Here is an 18,406-nt window from a genome sequence, read left to right as displayed (position 1 = left end):
GCCTATTTTTAACTAACATATGCTTTTTGAATGGAAAAAAAAATGAATAAAATGTGTTTATTTCAAACATTTGTATTATTCTATATACAAATTAATTGTGTATAGTGTTTTTTATAGAAAATATGAGTCATTCCGTTTCCTTTTTTGACATTACTTCAATCTATCACCATGGCAACACCATTTAAGATATCCATTATTATGTCTTAGCACCATCGTAAAAAATGTTTGGTCTGAATTAAATAAAGCCCCTAGAAGTAGTAGTTTAAAATTCAGAGCCTGTTTATTAAAAAAATCCACATTCAAACCAAAATAACTGACTTTCTGTTGGTCAGAGCTAATGACTGTAAATAAGAAAGTTGTCCGGCTTAAAGGCGCTCTAAGTGATTCTGAGCGGAGTAACTTCCTGTTGACGTTTGAAGTGTTGTCAAACAAAACAGCTTCCTGAAACAGTCATGAACGCGCATTTAAAATGTAAGTAGCTTGCGTATTGACGCTGCTTTTCGGTTATTGGCTGGAGCATGTTTATTATGTTAAGTGGTCCAGGCTGCACCAGTTTATTTTTATTGCAGTTTTCGGAGCTTGTGGCGACTACAGAGACCGCGTTTTTTTACAGTGTGTTCAGGGGACAGGCAGCTAGCGCATAGTGAGGAGATGTTTGCGGTATGTGACAAAAAAAAAAATTGGGCCTAAAAACGCATCAAATCGCTTAGAGCGCCTTTAATAAGAACAATAAGTGTACCGAGTTTGGTGACTGTAGGTTAAACTAACCCCCCCACTTTTGTCAAAAGGTGGCGCTGTAGAGCCCCTGCTCCCCGCCCATTTCTAAGGCTTTGCCCATGCCTACTGTATGATAATATTGATGTGTGTGTTGAGTTTCATCCAATTTGAAGCATGTTAAGAGCCTCAACAATGCCCAACAATATTATAAAAGTTTGACGTGTTGCCATGGAAACAATATTTAAGATATAGTTATATAGTTATAAGTTATAACACACTTCCAGTTTCCCTTTTCTTGCCATAAATTAGTTGCCTCGCCACGGCCAAACCATTCAAGATATCAAAAATCCGCTCTCAATTTTTATCAATGTCTTGACTTCATGCTGACCGAGTTTGGTGGCGATCGGATTAATTGCCTAGGAGGAGTATATCAAATTCCAGAGCATGCATTTTTCAAACAACCCATAATAGCCGACTTCCTGTTGAGGTGACATATAACTTAGAGTACGAAAGTTGTTCAGCCCGATTAGGTCTATATGTGTACCAAGTTTTATACTTGTATGTGCAAGTGTGTTTGATATATAGACCACGTTTTCGGGCCCCATTCAAGGGGGCGCTGTCGAGCCCTCCTGCCATGCCCGGGTACCAGCTTCTGCCTGGCCCTGATGGCCACGGATTCCAATGTGTGTGCCAATTTTCAAGAGTTTTTGAGCATGTTAAGGGCCCCAAAAACCCCAAAAACTTAGAAAAAAAAATAAAAATAAAAATAAAAATAATAATAATAATAATCCTAAAGAAAACAATAGGGCCTTCAGCCTTTGGCTTTGGCCCTAATAATAATAATCCTTAGGGGATCAAGAGGGCCCTGCGCTATTAGTGGCTTGGGCCCTAAAAATTAATAAATAGAGCCAAATCACAGAACCTGCAAAGATGATTTTAATATCAGTCTCAGGTAATAGTAAAGTACATGTCTACATTTTTCTGCTCACTTATGCAAGTTTATTTTAAACAGACACTTATAAAAATCAAGTGAAATTTACTTAAATAGTGATTTTTTATAAATTTGAATTATATCAATAAATAATGAATTTAAAGACATGCGTTGTACATGATGTTTGCAAACACAGCACATGACTTTCTATAACACCCATGTCGAGAAAACACGCACTCTCCTTTGTAAAAACAAAACAAAACAAAGATTTAAGTCCTGCATGAATCAGAACATGAAATCACAGGTGTTGGTAATAATAATTGTAACTCAAATGACATTTGAAAAGTAGTCTTGTCCAAATAGTGATATAATGTCATGGTTCAATTTCAAATGAGTGTGAAGTTATCATTTGAAGTTCAATATTTCTATAAGTTCATCAAAAAATGGGTAAGCACACACAAACAGCAAATTGGGCAAAAATTAGAGGGTGACCTTAAAGCATTTTGAAAATAACACACTTCCTGCTGCCAGTTGGTGGCACTATAACTTTGACTCACAATAGTCACATCCATGTGATCGGCTTCCTACAATGAGCACACAGCTGAAGTTTCATAAACATCAATCAATGTATGCATGTTTCCCTTTTCTCACTATAAATTTGTTGCCTCGCCACGGCCAAGCCGTTCGAGATATCAAAAATCGGCTCGCAATTATACATCCTCAATGTCTTGACTTCAGGAGAGTTTGGTGGTGATCGGATTAATAGCCTAGGACAGCGGTTCCCAACCATATTCCTGGAGGCACACCAACACTGCACATTTTGCATGTCTCCTCATTCAAACACACCTGATTAGGGTTATCAGCTCATTAGTAGTGACTCAAAGATCTAAAATGGGTGTGTCAGACAAAGGAGACATGCAAAATGTGTAGTGTTGGTGGGCCTCCAGGAATGTGGTTGGGAACTGCTGGCCTAGGAGGCGTATATCAAATTCCAGAGCATGCGTTTTTTTCAAACAACCCATAATAGCTGACTTCCTGTTGAGCTGGCATATAACTTAAAGCATAAAAGTTATTAGGCCCAATGAGGTCTATATATGTACCAAGTGTTTGATATATGGACCAAGATTTCGGACACAATTCAAGGGGGCGCTGTCGAGCCCCCCTGCCACGCCTGGGTCTCATCCTTTGCGGCATCCTAATGGCCACAGATTCCAATGTGTGTGCCAATTTTTGTTTTTGAGCATGTTAAGGCCCCCAAAAGCCCCGGATGACAGAAAAAAAATTATCCTTAGAAAAACAAAAGGGCCCTGCGCCTGAGTGGCTTGGGCCCTAATAATAATAAAGAATCCTAAAGAAAACAATAGGGCCTTCAGCCTTTGGCCCTAAATATGCTTTTAACATTTCTGTTTTTTTTATACAGGAAACTTCTAGCAGACACCATGATTAATGGAGATGTGGAGCTTCTGCTGAAACGCTGCATGATTCTGAACCATCCTCTTACCTCACAAAAGCTCAGAGAAGCTCTAGGTAAGAAACTATGAGGTGTTAATCTTGCAAAACACATCTACCCTCCAACACATACTGTGAGTTATCAGGGTGTTTTCAGGAGACACGATAATGGAGCAGTTTATATGGCGAAAACGTAATCTTTGACCGATTAGATCAGAGAGATTAAAGAGTTTTTGATACAGAAGAATGAAATAGCTGTTTCTAAATCCTTGGTGAAACATTACAGAAGTCACAGAGAGCAGTGAACATACTCAACATGTGGTGCAAAAATTAGAGGAAGACAAGGTGGCAGTACACAATGAACATGACATTAAACACAACATGAGACTTTAAATACAACAAGATATTAAATTTAACACAACTGATAGTTTAAGAGTAAAAGAGCTGTCATGTTTCTGCACTTAATTACATTCTTGTGTGTAATTTCAGGTGAAAGCATTTCGTCTCAGTGTCGCATTTTGTCCGATGAAGGCATCCGAGGCTACTACAAAGCAGGATACCGAAACCTGGTGTTGGAGTACAGCCGCATGGGAATCCTGGATCAGAAGCAGCGTGAGCGTCTGGATGAGTGGGTGAATTGGGACCTGCATGAGGACACCAAGACTGCAGAGTACAGCCAGCTTCTGCAGGAATTAAAGTAAAAATGTCTAATGTTAATGAACATGTTTTCTTCAGAGCTTCATGATTTATATGGTGATGGTAAGATGATAATAAGTAGTACTACAAACAGTAAGAAATGATTGATCTCTGCCATTGAAATCTCATTCACTGCAGCAAAAAAAAAAGAAGAAAAAAAAGCAAGTTATATTGTATTGTTCTGTTGGTAGACAATTTTAGTAATTTTTAAGCATTTATTTCTAGAAAGCAGCAATAGAATAAGAGCATTTAAACTCAAAATCAGTAAAAATGTCTAGAACTTAGGGCTGGACGATTATGACCTAAAATCTTGAATCTTATGACCTAAAACCTTGATTAATTGAACATTTACATTGATTGCGATTAATAAACGATTATTTTGGGGGTTTTTTTGCCCTCATAGTTCACTTACAAGGTTTGTACTGTGCTTGACTATTAAAGATGGGATATTTTTTTTTCTATTGAAAGAGAGATATGACATCATAGCTCACTTTCACAAGTTATTTTATCTATATTTTGTAACATTTCTTTCAGATTCCTGCTTGTTGTGAATCAGATACAGATATATTAGCACAGTACCAGTAATGAGAGCGATTGCGTGTGTGAATTAGTCAGAGGTGGGTAGTAACGAAGTACATTTACTTCGTTACATGTACTTGAGTAGTTTTTTGGAAAATTTGTACTTTTTAGAGTAGATTTAAACGTGGGTACTTTTACTTTAACTTGAGTACATTTCTAATGAAAAATCTGTACTTTTACTTCGCTACAATGGGCGACGTTCCTCTCGTTACTTTATTTTAATGCAATACTGTACATGTTAAGAAATGCGTAGTTTATTCCATGCGCGCTGTCTCTTTTTTCATGAACGATGCCCCATTCACAAATGAATCACTCTTTTGAGTCGATTCTGTTCAAAGTCTTGATCAAACAAGTTGGCAAAACTGTCTAAATTGGTTCCCGAATCAGTTTGAATGATTTGTTCAGTTCTGCACGCACTGAATCGTCTGAAGCCCCGTTCACACCGAAAGCGACTTTTTCGCTGCATGTCGCTAGTCTCCTACTGTGAAGCTGCTTGTGGGCGTTCCTAGTGCTTTCGCTCTAATGTCATTGGTAGACTGCACATCTGATCATATCTATAGAAAATGCGATCACAAATGATATATAAAACTAAGAAATCATTCTAAATTGACTAGGAATTAGGTTTAAAATAATTAAACGTAACACTCTGCTGTTGTAGAGTGTTGTGACTGCAGAGCTCGGTGCATTAAATAATTAACTAGATTAACGATCATTCTATCAACAAATTAAACTCACTCATATTGTCAAAAAATACTAAAACGTCATTCGAATTTGACAAATAATCAATTTTCTTGTCCCTAATAATCAGCACGATGCAGGGGAAACTGTAATATGAACTGCAGCAGTGCTAAACTGCTCACAGCATCATATAATTAACAACACACAAACTATCAATGTATGAATCAAACTCACGAGACTGCCGACAGTTTCTTTTCCACGCATCATTTTATTATATCCATGTATGTACAGTCAAATCATATAAAACAGTGAAATCGCTCCTGAACTATGTCCTGTCTGTCTGTCCTACACTCCAGACAGTGACGTGAGCTCCAGAGCCTTGTCGCTTGCGAAATCCGATTTGCATAAAGTTGAAAAATCTGAACTTTTGTCACGTGTCTCCCGTCGCTTGACACGCCTACATTCTGTTGCCAACGGTCACTGTCGCTCTTGTCGTCGGAAGTCGCCAGCGCTCCATTGAAATGAATGGGATCCTGTCGCTTTGTCGCTGCTTGTCGCTGGCGGTGTGAACGGGGCTTGAGGTGGGTTCTCATTTTCACTCGGAGCGTTGATGAAGTGGCAGTCGACCTACAGTAAATTAATAGCAAATCCATTAGCCAACATTTTACAACCAAGCAGATTATTACACCACGATAGCAGCATGTAGCATTTCTTTACCGTTTTTATGGACATATATCTTAATTTATACATTAAATAAGCTACCATTGTTCAGAGAAATGAACACCCGCGGTTGCACAGTGGCGGCGCCGGCGACCTGTTCATCTTGAAAATTAACGCCTTTGCATAGACACAGTTAAGCAGTTTACACGCGCCTGCTGAAATATACATTTGATTACATTTTGGAGAACAGATAGAAGAAGATCCGTCAATGTGCACTTGATCATTGTTTGTGTGATGTTCAGCGGTTATGAGCGCGAGCACATGTAAAGAGTTTTCTCTCTTCTTTTAAATGTAGCTGTATTATTATACAAAGCAAAGGACATGCAGTGATATTTGGGCTACAGATGCCAGAATTAATGCTTGTCTCTTCTGTGTTTGTTGCAAAGTTATCTAATTATGATAATTTAAATATCTATCTAAATAATAACATGCTATGTATTGATATGTGTGTATATATATATATATATATATATATATATATATATATTAGTTACAAAATAACTAGCTACTAGAGTAGATTTTTGAGTAAATTTTTCTATAAGTACTTGTACTTTTACTTGAGTACAGTTTTTGGATACTCTACCCACCTCTCCATACTGTCTCTCTATTAATTGTGAAGCTGTGGGCTGTAAATGGTTACTTCAAAAGTAGAAAAATATATGCTATAATAATTTTAAGTTTCTAAGCTTCTTTAGTAATAAATCACTGACAACTTCTGCGTTCCTCTCTGTGCGCGCGATCTTCACGTTTTGCGCAGCTACTGTTTGTGTGAGTGTGAGTGCCACAATGCAGCTGCGCGAGCACGGTCCAAACTGGCAAAACGTAAAACACCTAACGTTACAACTGACAAAGTTTAGTGAAGACGCAAAGCTCATCTCTCGCGCTCCGTCAGTGTTGACTCGCCGTTCACCTCCGTGTTGATTCCATGCAGCAGACTGGACGAGGCGGAGTCACGTGGCTACACACGCTGTAGTATGTTTTTAAGGGGGAAGTATTAACAGGATTAAAAAAACGAAATGACCGACATAGGAAAATTACGTTTGTTAGAGGTTCTGAATTTCGGTTTCGATTACTTTTCGATTAATCGTCCAGCCCTACTAGAAGTACTATTAAATTTAGCTGTAGTCACTTCAGTTTGCATGATGATAAGTAATCTGTGTGTGTTTGGGGTTTAAACATGTAGAGGGTCAAACTATCACAGGGTTATTTCACAAAACATGAATTGTATTCCAAATATAAGAATGGTGTTGGGTTGTAATTAAAAGTTGAAAATATATATAGCACATCAAATCTAAAAGCAAATTTTCAGCTTGTTTTCAGTAGACTGATGTCCATATTACAGCTCAGAACACGAGCATGCCGATTTCAAGCTTCTCCCTGATTAAAACTAAAAAAACACTGAAATCATTTTACTCTAAACTGTGTGTTGAATTTAAAATCCCATATTTTTTCATAATCAGTGAAATGAGTTTTTGAACATCTACATTTTACGCATATGTATTGTAAAATGTTTTGTCACTAATCTGCATGATCCATGATACTTGTAACTCTTGGTTTCTGGTTTCTGTATTTGCCAATAAAATTTCCTTATTTTATTTTTGTGTCATTTTTATTCTTAAAAATTAGATTATCACCCATCATCATATAAGCAACATGAAAAGTAGGAAAGATGACTAAACACATGGTAAAACTGATCTAAAAAAAAATCCTTCAAAAATCACTCAATTGCATTTGATTAAAAATTAAACTTTTTAGATAATTAAATTGTATTTTCGGCAATAAAATACTGCTATAGTTTACAACCCAGTGTCTGTATACTGTATGAGTGGACAGCATTTATTCTCGTTGTATTGCTTTTGGGTTGAATTGGAAGTCTAAATCTTATTGATAACTGAAATGTACGTTTCCCTGAAAATATTTGCACACCTTAAAACGTTCGTTCTCAGGTTCACTTGAAGGCAACACTAGTATTTCTCTGGTTATGTGATTTCAACATGTCTGTCCACATAAGCGACCCACTCTGTGTCAAATAAACACTCTTTAATTAGGACATATCATTCATTTCTGTAGCTCTAGACATTTTAATAAGGATCAATGACTGAGTTCAGCTTTAAGAATGAAACCAACTGGTTTGTTCCTCAGTTTCTTCATGTTTCACTCTGAATGTTTCTTCAATCTCCACATCTCAGGGCTCTACAGTTGCCCCATTTCGCTCCCATTTGCACCTGAAAATAACTGTGTGCGAGTGTGAAAACTTGTTTAGCCGCACTGGTGCAAGTGACCCAATCAATTCTTATGAATAGAACTATAATACAATTGGAACAAAAAGTACACCTCCTAAAAATGCATCTACACTGAACAAGAGTTATGTTTCGTACCGCAATCGGCTGCTTTTCATGCCTTCATTCAAAGAGGCTGCTTCAGTCAGCAGAGCAAGTGCAAAAGACATGCGTGACGGATTAACATCAGGCTACACTTGTGCATCATGCTGCTGATGTTTCAGCCAAATTAACAGGAAATACTACATTTGGATTAACATAAGCAAGGTTGGAAATTAACGGGAGCTTGAGGGCAAAAATGTCACCAAAAATGAATAGAAACAAACACAATGTTATGAATGCCCGTGTTTTACTTTTACTTTTGAAGTATAGCGGCAATTTGGAGACCGCAATTGCTTGAATAGTGGATGGGTGAAGATTTGGTTGCAAAGCGAAATGTAAAAGTGATGGGAAAACACAACAAAACAGTAGGCTACAATGACAAACTCGCTTAAATATGCGCTTTTACATTTCGCTTTGACACCAAGTCTTCCTCCATCATCTTATCAGTCAAAGGTGAGACGAAATGGGTGAAGTGAGGTGAAATCTGACTGCTGCAGCTGACTGTCCTGCGACTCTCGTTCAGTTCTGTAACTGAATGGTCACATGCAGATTAAAGAAATAAAATTATATTTTTTGTTAGCATGTTTTTTTATTTTTTAGATTTTTTATTTGAAAATTATTTAGCATATTTGTTTGATTTATTTATTTATTTATTTAATTGACAACCATATTCTGCTGCTGTGTGAATGTGGCCTAACTGAACTAAATTATTTTTATTACTATAAAAATCAAAACTATGGTGTGGGCGGTGCCACGGTCACTGTGGGCAAGTTAAGTGTTGAAGTGATATAACCGGTGCTGCGGCTGAACACTGGTAACACCGTCGATCTCAGCAAGTTATTTTAATATCACATGAGTATACTCCTGTTTCTGCGTATTGGCATGATTAAAAATGTGATTACTCTTATTTAAGTCCAATAAACAAGTTGATATTTAGTGATTTAACATTAGACACAATAATGTCTGTTTTTGTGAAAACACACCAGAACTGTGTGATTCCTGAATGAATTTGCGTTTTGAACGACTGATGAATGACTCGCACATTAAAGCCCCATGCACACTGAACGATTGTAAGGCCGATTATGAATGTAAATTGATACTTAGGACGGATCGCGTTGATGGCTCCAGTCAGAGCCAGTTGCGTTCAGTCTGCGATTACAGTTGGTGTTTAAATTCCATGTGTAAGTAAATAAATCTGCTTCAGTCGCAGGAAACAATCGCTGTATGGTGAGCACAGTCTTAGAATGTTTTAGATAGTCATTAAATGTGTGCCCAGCTTAATATTTACTGCCACCTACTGCCAGTAAATGTAATACATTTATTTTCATATTTACACTTAAAGGGTTAGTTCACCCAAAAATGTAAATTCTGTCATTAATTACTCACCCTCATGCCGTTTCACACCCGTAAGAGCTTCGTTAATCTTCAAACACAAATTAAGATATTTTAGTTGAAATCTGATAGCTCCGTGAGGCCTGCATAGGGAGCAATGACATTTCCTCTCTCAAGATCCATAAAGGTACTAAAAACATATTTAAATCAGTTCATGTGAGTACAGTGGTTCAATATTAATATTATAAAGTGACGAGAATATTTTTGGTGCGCCAAAAAAAACAAAATAACGACTTATATAGTGATGGCCGATTTCAAAACACTGCTTCAGGAAGCTTCGGAGCGTTATGAATCAGTGTATCGAATCAGCTGTTCGGAGCACCAAAGTCACGTGATTTCAGCTGTTGGCAGTTTGACATGCGATCCGAATCATTATTCGATACACTGATTCACAGTGCTCCGAAAAAAATCTAACTGGTGCTGCGTTCGTTTCGTAAGTAGAATAGGGAAGGTGTAGGACATACAGCGTAAGCTTGTTGAAGAAATGCAGTTTTGGCGGAAGCACTTGGAAGGCGATCATTTGTGTTTATAAAGTATAAACATTTAAATTTTTTTAGAAGATGAGTGATGGTTTCTCTAGACTCTTATTCCTCGTCTGGTATCGTTTAAAGCCCTTTGAAGCTGCACTGAAACTGTAATTTTGACCTTCAACCATTTGGAGGCCACTGAAGTCCACTATAAGGAGAAAAATCCTGGAATGTTTTCATCAAAAACCTTAATTTCTTTTCCACTGAAGAAAGAAAGACTTGAACATCTTGGATGACATGGGGGTGAGTAAATTATCAGGAAAAGTTTTTTTGAAAGTGAACTAATCCTTTAAGCGATTACAGAAATGTTATTCATTTTAAGGTTTTATAGTGTAATCTTGTTTAACATGCTTGCAGCAGAAGTCATGAAGAGCGATTGTTAGCATTTCATAAATAGAAGAGTAAACTGCATTTAATAAATGCAACTGAAAACGTCATTCATATGAAACTGAATGCAATAGAATCAAAACATTAATGCCATGATTTTAATATTCATAAATAAACATTTGTACGTCTGTTAAGTTGTTCAAATTTACATTTTAATGCTGTCAATATTGCACATGTTTCATTGTGTATGGAAACGTAAGTAAATGTACGTTTGGTAGAACCACACTTTACGTAAAAATACACTAACATTATATGAATCTTGGATGACCTGAGGGTGAGAAAATGAACAGCCAATTTTCATTTTTGGGGGTGAACTATCCCTTTAAAATAAAAAAATAAGTCCTGTGTTGGGAAAAAAATTGTTATATGTGTCCTAATAAAGAAATTTAAATAATTAAATTTTCAGATGCCCTTTCACTTTCATCTCAAATTCATTTTGAGAAAACGGCCTTTAAAGATATTTACTGTAATTGAAATCTATAGACGGAAATAGATAAAGTGCTATAAAATTTACACTTAAAAGTGTATTTTGGACATTTTCTTTCCACCAGTCTGAAAAAAACACTTTATGAAAAGCCAAAAAGTGCAAAATCTCAAAATTGACAGGTGCCTGAAAAAACAGTGTTTTTGCCTGTAGTGTCTCCCCTTAAAAATAAAAAATAAAAGTCCTGTTTAAAAAAAAAAATTGTGTTAGGTGTGTCCTAATAAAGAAATTGAAATAATTTAATTTTCTGATGCCCTCTTTACGTTTAAGGTGATTCCTGTCAGTGAAACTCCTTCCACACTGATGATCTAGAACAGATCTCTCCTAAAGTGAATCCTCACGTGGTAATTCAGAGTTACTTTACGTCTGAAGCTCTTTCCACACTGAACACACGTGAAGGGCTTCTCTCCTGTGTGAATGTCCATGTGAGTCTTCAGAGAGCCTTTCTGAGTGAAGCTCTTCCCACACAGTCTGCAGGTGTGAGGCGTCTCTCCGGTGTGAACTCTCATGTGGACATCAAGGGAAGGTTTATATCTGAAGCTCAGTCCACACTCAGAGAAGGTGTACGGCGTCTCTCCTGTGTGAAGTCTCATGTGAGTCTTGAAGCTTACTTTATGGCTGAAGCTCTTCCCACACTGATGGCATATGCAGCCGTTCTCTCCCGAGTGGATTCTCATGTGGGAGCTGAGCGTGTCTTTATGTGTGAAGCTCTTCCCACACTGATCACATGTGAACGGCTTCTCTCCGGTGTGCCTCGTCATGTGTTTTTTAAGGTGAACTTTCTGAGTGAAGCTCTTCCCACACTGATCACATGTGAACGGCTTCTCTCTGGTGTGAATTACTATGTGGTTTTTAAGGTTGCCTTTCTGAGTGAAGCTCTTCCCACAGTGTGGACACGTGTAGGGTTTCTCTCCCGCGTGAATTCTCAGGTGGTCTTCGAGGTTTCGTTTCCGACTGAAGCTCTTTCCACACTGAGGGCAGGTGCTAAACCTGTAGGATTTCTTCTGGGCTCTTTTTTGTGAGGAACTATTTTCAGTCTGTGTTGATTTTTTGTTTCCAGTTATGAAAACATGACCTTCCTGATACGGATCCCTCTCTTCCATTTCATTCAGTTCTTGACTCTCCTCTTTCAGGGCCATCAGGTCTACAGTGGAAAAAGACAAGTACATGTTTAAGGGATAGTTTACCCCCAGGGCATCCAAGATGTAGGTGACTTTGTTTCTTCAGTAGAACACAAATGATGATTTTTAACTGTTGCAGTCTGTCAGTCGTATAATGCATGTCAATGGGAACTCCATCTATGAGAGTAAAAAAACTTGCATAGACAAATCCAAATCAAACCCTGCGGCTCGTGACGACACATTGATGTCCTAAGACACGAAACCATCAGTTTGTGTGAGAAATTGAACAGTATTTATATCATTTTTTACCTCTAATACACCACTATGTCCAACTGCGTTTAGCACTCGCTTAGTGATGTCTGATCACGCTCTCACAACGGAAGTGATGTCTCGCACTCATTGAAGCAAAGCGCGAGACATCTATCTATCTATTAGGGCTGACCGATATATCGCATGCGATTGTCACGCGCATTTCGTCAGATAAATCGCCTTCGATAATGAACGCAATATTGCGTGGCTTGTCAATGAACTACGGCTCTGTTTATTAAATGCCGCTCCATTTGAAAGCAGGTGATGGTGATTTAGCGGTAATCAGGGAACCGGCTTTACTGACGAAATGCGCGTGACAGTCGCATGTGATATATCGTGCAGCCCTACTATCTATCTATCACACTAAATCCATCTATCTATCTCATAGCAACCACCCACAACTTAACAACCACATAGCAACCAAACCATCATAACAACCACCCCGAGTACCTTAGCAACCATATAGCAACACCTTAGCAACCACCACGAGTACCCTAGCAACCGCATAGCAACACCCTAGCAACCACCCAGAATACCTTAGCAACTGCACAGCAACACCTTAGCAACCACCCCGAGAACCCTAGCAACCGCATAGCAACACCTTAGCAACCACCCAGAGTACCCTAGCAACCGCATAGCAAAACCCTAGAAACCAACTTGAGTACCCCAACTTGAGTATCTGTCTATCTATCTATCTATCTAACTATCTATCTGTCTATCTATCTATTGTTCAACCATCTCTATCTATCTGTCTATCTATTGTTCATCCATCTCTATCTATCTAACTATCTATCTGTCTATCTATCTATTGTTCATCCATCTCTATCTATCTAACTATCTATTGTTCAACCATCTCTATCTATCTGTCTATCTATTGTTTATCTATCTATCTCCATCTATCTATTGTTCATCCATCTCTATCTATCTATCTATCTATCTATCTATTGTTAATCCATCTCTATCCATCTCTATCTATCTATCTATCTATCTATCTATCTATCTATCTATCTATCTATCTATCTATCTATCGTTCATCCATCTCTATCTATCTGTCTGTCTGTCTATCTATTGTTTATCTATCTATCTATTGTTAATCCATCTCTATCTATCTATCTATCTATCTATCTATCTATCGTTCATCCATCTCTATCTATCTGTCTGTCTGTCTATCTATTGTTTATCTATCTATCTATCTATCTATCTATCTATCTATCTCCATCTATCTATCGTTCATCCATCTCTATCTATAGATCTATCTATTGTTCATCCATCTCTATCTATCAGTCTGTCTGTCTATCTGTCTATTGTTCATCCATCCATCTCTATCTATTGTTCATCCATCTCTATCTATCTATCTATCTATCTATCTATCTATCTATCTATCTATCTATCTATCTATCTATCTATCTATCTATCTATCTATCTATCTATCTATCTATCTATTGTTCATCCATCCCTCTATCTATTGTTCATCCATCTCTCTATCTATCTATTGTTCATCCATCTCTCTATCTATCTATCTATTGTTAATCCATCTCTATCCATCTCTATCTATCTATCTATCTATCTATCTATCTATCTATCTATCGTTCATCTATCTCTATCTATCTATTGTTCATCCATCCCTCTATCTATTGTTCATCCATCTCTCTATCTATCTATTGTTCATCCATCTCTCTATCTATCATCCATCTCTATCTATCTATCTATTGTTAATCCATCTCTATCTATCTATCTATCGTTCATCCATCTCTATCTATCTGTCTGTCTGTCTATTGTTTATCTATCTATCTATCTATCTCCATCTATCTATTGTTCATCCATCTCTATCTATCTATCTATCTATCGTTCATTCATCCATCCATCTCTATCTATAGATCTATCTATTGTTCATCCATCTCTCTATCTATCTATCTATCTATCATCCATCTCTATCTATCTATCTATCTATCTATCTATCTATCTATCTATCTATCTATCTATCATCCATCCCGATCTATCAGTCTGTCTATCTATCTATCTATCTATCTATCTATCTATCTATCTACTAAACTAAAACTGAAACTTTCAAATTGTAAATTTTTAAAACTGCTTCAAACTTTCTGGACCAGCTTTTTAAGCCAACTTAAAGTTTCTCACACAAACCGATGGTTTCGTGTCTTAGGACATCAATGTGTCGTCACGAGCCGCAGGGTTTAATTTGGATTTGTCTGTGCATGTTTTTTTTTTACTCTTATAGATGAAGTTCCCATTGACACGCATTATACGACTGACAGACTGCAATGGTTGGAGTTAAAAATAATAATTTGTGTTCTACTGAAGAAACAAAGTCACCTACATCTTGATGCACTGGGGGTAAGCAGATAAACATCAAATTTTCATTTTTGGGTGAACTATCCCTTTAACCCCACACTGTGAAAATTGAATGTTTTCCAATAAAATGGTAATATACTGTGTAAAAATTGTATTTATTTATTTTTGCCATTCCTCATGTATTCCAATATAATTTGAATTAGACTCGCAACAACTGATCGATAAAACTGATTATTATCGACAATGAAAATAATCGTTTAATCATCGATCATCGCGCGCTGTTCTCGGAAACATCAGCCATTCACGTCGCTTTATAGTAGTTAATAACCTATTTCTATAGACAAAACGCATATGAAAAATAGCAGAGGACACAGAGTGAAATGAATGTGCGTCAACCAACCAGAATCGAGCATTTAACAGTAGAATAAGACATTAAGCAGGTTTTTCTCAGGTTCACTTGAAGGCAACACTAGTATTTGTCTGATCATGTGATCTCAACATGTCTATCCACACGAGGAGACCCGCTCCATGTCAAATAAAACCACTTTATTTAGGACAAGTTTAAAAAATATCACTCATTTCTGTAGATCTGGAGTTCAGCTTTGAGAATGAAACCAACCTGTTTGTTCCTCAGTTTCTTCATGTTTAAATGTTTCTTCAATCCTCAGGTCTTCACTCTCCTCTTTAATAAACTCCATCTTTATGATAGTGTGTCACAGTCTCTTCACCAGGTGTTTTTCTGTGTTTGAGATGAGATTAACAGAAAGAAAAACACAAAATCTACACATTATCATGTTATGAACACCCAGTCAATAACAATTCTGATCTCACAAGTACGACATAAAACATTATCAGCTCTTGGTTCATAAAGTCACACATGATAAAGATAATTCGGTTGTGTTCTCGCTGCGTTTACACTGTTTGACCAGCAGGTGTCGTCATTTGAGCGCTTCAAGTGAATCATTTGGCGAATCATTTTATTCAATTGATTCGGAGTTTGAATCACTACTTGCCAGTGACTGAATTCGTGTTTATGATAAACTGATTCACGATATAAGGAGCGAAATGAGACGCACATTTCGTGTTACTCATGTACGGATGTCCTTTACTCACACAAACGCTCATAAATACTGCATAAATCGTTACAATGTTACACTTGATAATTAATCTGTTATGGTCACTGTATAAACTATACAAATGTTTTAACATATTAAATGCTTAAAAACAAACCTTTCTTCAGCCGAATCACAACAGAAGCAGGAGCGCGGCGCCGCCTTATGACGTCACACAGGCAGACCAAAATAAAAGTCCTGTTCACACGCTAGAAGTGCATAGAAATTCACACATACAAGTATAATAAATAAATCAGGTCGCTGTATTCAAAGTTTAATTATTTTTTAAGCATATATATTTAAATGCATGCTGTCCAATGATGTGCTGAAAGGAACTGCCAATGAAAGAGTGTGTAGCACATCTAATATGTGAAACTTCTAATACAAGATATTTTTCTACAATAAACAGTTGTATTGTTCGTCAGTAAAATTAATACTTTATTAGAGCCACAGACTCAATTATTCAAGATGCTAAATTACATTTCATTATATTATCTTAAGGTTCAGCTATATTGTTAATGTTTTACAGTATGTGACAACAGTGTTCAGATTGACTGTTATGAAATGATAATGCAATGACAAATGGTAAAGATTTTACCATTTTAATATTATTTTTTGTATCTGAGATTGATTTACTGTAAAATGGTGAAGCTTACCGACAAGCGCATTCACATATGAATCATAATTACTACACACTTATCTACCCATTAATCCATCCATCCTTTAATATTTTGTATTTTTAGTGGATTTTATGGTACTAAATTAAAATTTAAAAGCTGTTGAAACTACGAACTTTTTTTTGCCAGCACTATATATACCAACACTGACAACCTTTTAACTTTAGGTTCCCAAGACTCTCTCTGGGTCTTTCCCTTCTCCACCAAGACCTCGATGACCCCCTTGGACTTGGAGACTTCACCATCCGTCATGAGGAGGAGAGGAACAGCGTGTTGAGGAGCAGTGGACAAGATAAATGTTCTTGTTTGTTGGTGATTTTCCCAGATTAGAATATAAAAGTGAACTATAGCACATGTGTACTTTTGACGAAAAGCTAGCCAAATCAGACTTGAGGATATATCTCCACAACGCTTTATTGTATTCAGACCAACCTTGGTACATGTCATCACAAGCATGACTTGAGGCAACATGCAGCATTTCGGCGCAGCACCACCTACTGGTCCGTTACCCCGATCGAGACGATACCACTGTAGGAAACACAGAACCATATGGGCTGATGCCCAATTGTCAAAATTTTAATAGGAAGTGGTAAAAAAAAATCTAATTAATGTCATCCATGGGTCATTTTTTATGTTCTCATACATATAAATGTTTATAACTCTGAAAGGAAATTAGATATTTGCACCAAATGTCACACACACACACACACACACACACACAAGTATGGGCTCACTCTGAGGATACATAAAAAAATTGGTGGGATTGTGCCTCTTGATGGCGCTATAATTGAACAAAACATGAAATTGCTGTTAACTACAATATAGTATTATGATATAAACTGCTATATTTTATGGTTTCATATTTAGTTTAGCAGTTGTCATAAAAGACTGTTCAAACTGATTCGATATGAACTTGCTTAGCATACTTGAGGTGGTTGATTGAAACGACCAGTGTTAGCCTAAATGTTTGAATTTAACAGCTTTTTATAGGCTTTTTTTTTTTTTTTTTTTTTTTTTTGAAATTACATTAAATATCATGTTTGTGTATACTTCCGGACATGCTGTGGGTGCTTAAACAAGCTTAAACAGGCGCCATTTTGTTCAACTCGCCATGCGGATGCTTCTTAAGGGAAAACATTGAGTGTTTTTTCGTGCTTTAACTATAAGCTATACATTGGAAGAAAAGACTTGCGCTCTATGCTGCCGCTTGAACTGAGGTGCAACAGTGATCTTTGCAGATGAAGTTTGTCAACCATCAAAAGAGTTAGAATCCACAGAGATTGATGTTTTTTAAGAAATGTTTATTTTATTTTTTGCATGAATTTGTGTACTCTTTTGGGTGCTCAATGTTGATAGCATTATATATTTGAGCCTGTTGCTTACCGCCTGTCCTTGTAGCATTTGAATTACTTTTAATTTTAATTGAAGTTTCCGACACCGGGATGTTTTGAAAAAATTAAATGAATTGGGTGTAATAGGCTGTAAAATAGGCTGCATTCTGAAAAGATTACATGAAATAACACAGAGCTTAGACACTGTGCGTCCTACACCGCATTACCAAACCGGAAGTTGTCACTGATATTTTTGATTGCATATTCATTCATTGCAGCCAACATAAATATTAAATAATGGCTATAGCAGGAGAAACTGATCCCACAGCAGCAGTTACAGGCAGCTTTAAAACAGACCAGTTATGGATTGAGTGAGCAATCTGCCTTGTGTTTTTAAATGAGTATATCTAGACCTGGCCAGGGGAAGGCTATGGATTTCAACTGGCCTTTCCATATTACATGCCAAAGCTAAATGATCCTGGGAAAATGGCGCATATGGTCACCCTACATTAACAGACATTTTTAAGGTGGAAGGTATATTTAGACATGATATCAATGCTGTCATGAATTCCCACACCATGGTGTAATTTAATACACAAACT

At 37.0% G+C, this 18,406-nt stretch overlaps 1 pseudogene; it reads right to left on the bottom strand.

Annotated features, from left to right (window-relative positions):
* The window catches only part of LOC125244376, a 326,898-nt pseudogene extending 310,656 nt beyond the window's left edge, over positions 1–16,242 (bottom strand).
* Between the last annotated feature and the right edge of the window lie 2,164 nt (positions 16,243–18,406).

Source organism: Megalobrama amblycephala, linkage group LG14 (genome assembly GCF_018812025.1).
Source record: "Megalobrama amblycephala isolate DHTTF-2021 linkage group LG14, ASM1881202v1, whole genome shotgun sequence".
NCBI classification, from domain to species: domain Eukaryota; kingdom Metazoa; phylum Chordata; class Actinopteri; order Cypriniformes; family Xenocyprididae; genus Megalobrama; species Megalobrama amblycephala.
This window is presented reverse-complemented; position numbering and strand designations above follow the sequence as displayed.